We start from the raw sequence: 4,668 nt of genomic DNA, 5'->3' as shown, positions 1-4,668 counted from the left end.
AACACTATGATGAGGATTTACTGTGATGAGAATTTGGCTGAACATCGATAAAGAACCGAACAGCCGAAGCTATATAGTAATTGTAGAAATCCCAAACACTCGAAGAAGGAATTTCCTAATTGATCATGCCCTCGTATCGATTAGTTTGTTTTACACGAGGACATTTTTATGTTTTAAATATATAATCGAAACGAATATAATGTTAAAATTTGTTTAAATTATTAATTAAGTTTTATTAATTTGTTTAAGTTATCCTTCAACTATATGATTTTTACCCCACCCCGAACATGTCTATCAAGCCATGTTAGTATCTTCTTCATGTACATGTACAAAACCAAGCATTGAAACCACTTTGAACGCGATTTTTACCCTGCTTACAATGTCTTATATGTGTCGATATTACTCTCAGTTGAAAGATAAGTTACAAGTACTACGCCTCTAATCTTATAGATTATGCAATTTTTCATATTAACTACCCGAAAAAACCCCTCAAATATGCCTACCAAATAATTTTAGCATTTTCTCATGCACAAAACAAGCTTTGGAGTCATTTTCAATGCGATTTTTAACTCAGTTACAATATCTCGTATGTCCTGATATTGGCCTCAACTGAAATATAAATTCCAATACTACTCCGCTAATCTTATAAATTACAAAAAAAATTGAGATTAAAGAAATGAACATACCCCACGAACATGTCTACTGGAAAACTAAATACCTTGCGTATTGGAAAACACGAGATTTGTTAAATACCACTCGTGATGTTTCAATATCTCATGAACCTCATGTTCTGCATAACGAGAGGTCATTGCATTCTCTGAAAAAGTTGTCCACGTTGGGCATACCTCACCCCTTGTACAAAGTGAGGCCTTTCCTCATATTACTTAGGGCGCGAGTTAGTCTTACGTGTGCAGTTTGAGAGTATTTTTCTAACAAATCTAATGTGGGGTTCTTGTAAAATAATTAGGGTTTATTATTTTAATAACGCCTAAAATTTCTGCCCTTGGATCCCATCTGGCTTGCGAATTAAGAAACAAAGCTGCAGTTTGGTCAGACTCATGATCGTGAAATAGCAGATGATGTACTAAATGAAGAGTCGTAAAACGTGGTGTGTAGTAGAGTGGATGATCTCAAGAGATACGCATATGCAACGACATTGTAGTTTGTTTGAGATTTTAATGTAATGATTGAGTGAGCAGAAGAAGCGACGAAAGTGGAGAAAATGAGATCGTGGGAAGCACCAAAACGCCATTAGTCAACCCTCCCAAAAACAGATTAAAAACGCCACAACTTAACCTTTCAAACAATAACTCCGATTATTTTGCATCTTTCTCCATCTACTTTTCTTCAACCTTTTTCCATCTTTGTTTTCACAGCCTTAGCCATGGAAAAGGAAAAGTCCCCAAGCTTTAAAAACGGAGGCGATGATGAGACCCCTAAGTGTTCCAATGGAAAAGACCCGCTTGCACCTGATAAACCAGAGAATAATGGAACTGAAGAGAAAGGAGGGGGAGCTGAAGCTACTCCTTATATCAAATACACCATGGACAGAGCTTGGGAGGATACTGAACATTTCTTGGTGGAGCTGGAGGGTGATGCAGATTCAGAGATTCCAGACTCCATTAACCAGTACCTAGATCTTGTTGAAGCGAAAGCATCTAAGCACGAATTGCCTAAAAAGTCCAAAGGGTGCCCGCTTCCTGATCTTGACGATGATGGGTCGTTTCTTAAAGTTGCACACCAGATGTCTAAGCTGCATAAACATCTTTCGAAAATCTTCAAATCGGATTCTAGGCAGGGTGTTTTGATCAATCGCATTGGAAAGACTCATCAACAGGTTATGTGTTGTTTGGAGGATGAATTGAGGGCTCTCTAAGAAGAATCAAGGATCGTGGAACCTGACGTTAATCAGGAACCAGCTGCGGATAGTGAGGGTCGGGATCAAGCTCCTCGATCAAATGAGGTATTATCAAACTTTCCAGGGTATTCTCAGGAAGCTTTGGCCACCTTGAATACAATTGCCATGGAGGTGATCTCAGGGGGATATGAATTCGAATGCCACGAAGCTTATATTTTGACCAGGAGGAATGCAATTGAGGAGATTTTGAACAAGCTTGGATTCGAGAAGATAAGTATTGATGACATACAAAAGATGCGATGGGATGCATTGCAAAGGGAGATCCCTCCATGGATCAATGCCTACAAAGCATGTGCTAATGTCTACTTCTCGGGGAACGGAAGCTCGCCGAAACGGTCTTCTCGGACGACCCTTGTGTAGCTAAAAGCCTCTTCAATAGCCTTACTCGTGTCCTGTTTCTTCAACTCCTCAACTTCGCCGAAGCCATTTCCCTCAACAAGCGCTTTACGGAGAAACTTTTCAAGTTTCTCGACATCTACGAGACGTTGCGTGATAATTTTTCACCATTGATAATCTGTTTACTGAAGAATGCGCAAAAGAGTTGAAGGAACAGCTAACCGCGACTCGTAGTAGGATCGGTGAGATGGCCATTTGCATCTTTCGTGATTTTGAGAATTTGATCCAATCCGATACAGGGAGAACCCAAGTTCCTGGAGGAGCAGTTCATACTTTGACTCGCTACACAATGAATTATCTGAAATATGCCTGCGACGAATATAGGGATACATTGGAGCAGATTTTCAAGGACCATTCGGAGATGGAAAGAGCCGATTCAACGAGACAGGACGAGAATCAATCCCCATTTTCAAGCCATTTGATAAAAACCATGGGCTCGTTGGATTCGGTTCTGGATGCCAAATCGAAACTTTACAAAGACGTTGCATTGAGCAGCATTTTCATGATGAACAATGGACGTTACATAATGCAAAAGATCAAAGCATCCCCAGAGATCCGTCAAGAAATGGGGACAACTGGTATCGAAAAAAATCGTATGAGCTCCGGAACTACCATCAGAGTTACAAAAGAGAGACATGGATGAAGCTCTTGGGTTGTTTAAACGTGGAGGGGTTGAACGTGAACGGGAAAGTGGTGAAACCGGTGTTGAAAGAGAGGTTCAAGAGCTTCAACGCCATGTTTGAAGAAATCCACAAGACTCGAAGCTTGTGGATGGTTTCCGATAAGCAAATGCAATCGGAGCTGAAGGTTTCCATAGCAGGTGTGATCATACCAGCGTATAGATCATTCTTGGGAAGGTTCTCAGGGTGCTTGACTCCCGGAAGACAAACAGAGAAGTACATCAAGTTCCAGCCTGAAGATATAGAGACGTATATTGAGGAATTGTTTGATGGAAAAACTGCTTCAACGGCAAGGAAGAGAACATAAATTGAGCAACCATTGCTGTTGGGAGAGTCACGATCTGGATTAGTCCATCAATGAGATGAATACCAGTAATTAATTTTAAAAAAATAAAACAAAATCCAGCACTTTGGGTTTTTTTTTTCAGAGGAAAGGGGTTTCAATTCGACGAGTAATTTGGTGAGTAGTAGATATACACTTATTTTGCTTCCTTCCGAATTCGGAACATGATTTAGATCGTAACCTTGTACATTGTGAATCATTGGAAAGCCTTGGCTGACACATAAACATCATACCATTTGTGTAGATCTTGAAATTTAAAATTTTCCTCGGTCTTTTGATTCATCTAGGGTCATAAATACCTACACACAAACGTATATATATCTCAATACACACAATTATGATTGCATTTACTAAAGTCAAGCTTTCAGACAAACTCTAGATTAAGCTTTCATTTACTAGTTTCTCTTTTCTTTTTCTATTGGAAGTCCCCTCTACCACTTGAGATACAACATACAATGCATACACATTGGAAAACAACAAAACTAAAGATTAATAGGGTCTATGATTATTTACCTTATTTACAACGTAACAAAACACCATTTCTTTGAATTAATCATATATCCATTCATCCAAAACTATTCAAAAAAAATTGTTATATCAATTCATCCAAAAAAACCCACCAACAATTCGACTTGTTCTAAATACAATATAATAACTTTAACTCTCATTCATTTCAATTGATTACTCAATTTTCCAATTTATCCCATTAGATCTTTTATTCTTAATTCTGAGACAGGATTAATAAGACATTTAATGATCCATAATTAATGGTGTATGAATCTCGGATGCTTAAAAGAATAATATAATTATTAATAGATTTTTTAGTCATCATATCAACTAAATTATCAGGTATTGGAATTAAGGATGTTACATAGAGAATTTATCTATGTGAAATGACCTACTTTAATAAAAATCCAATGATTATCTTAAAAAGAAGTCATCATTCATTTGCAGGACTATCGAAACGCATTAACTTTCTCTATTAGATTATCTCATGCTTTCCTAACCCTACAAACAAGACTATCGATTTCTCTTTAAGAAAAAGGCTACGCAGATGTATGATTTTTTTTCAAACTATTTTTATAATACATGTGTTTTGTTTATATTATATCTTTCATGTGCTTAGTAGTAACAAGCATTACCTTATACCACACTTCGACAAAACTATAACAACAAACATATAGTACTATACGAGTTACTAGTTCCATGAACTACGAACATGTTTAGATTACCAACTATAAAAAAATTTCTTCTGCATGCAAATCTCCTATGTTAAGCCAATTTCTCACGCATAATTAATGAATTATGTATGTTTGATTATACCATTTACT

At 37.2% G+C, this 4,668-nt stretch overlaps 1 pseudogene; it reads left to right on the top strand.

Moving 5' to 3' along the window:
• Positions 1-1,384: 1,384 nt before the first annotated feature.
• On the top strand, positions 1,385-3,301 carry LOC120205777 (annotated as a pseudogene).
• The last annotated feature ends 1,367 nt before the right edge of the window (positions 3,302-4,668 follow it).

Source organism: Hibiscus syriacus, unplaced genomic scaffold (assembly GCF_006381635.1).
Source record: "Hibiscus syriacus cultivar Baekdansim isolate YM2019G1 unplaced genomic scaffold, ASM638163v2 tig00013040_pilon, whole genome shotgun sequence".
In the NCBI taxonomy this organism is placed as follows: domain Eukaryota; kingdom Viridiplantae; phylum Streptophyta; class Magnoliopsida; order Malvales; family Malvaceae; genus Hibiscus; species Hibiscus syriacus.
Note: the sequence above shows the minus strand (reverse complement) of the source record. Positions and strands in the feature narration are given on the sequence as shown.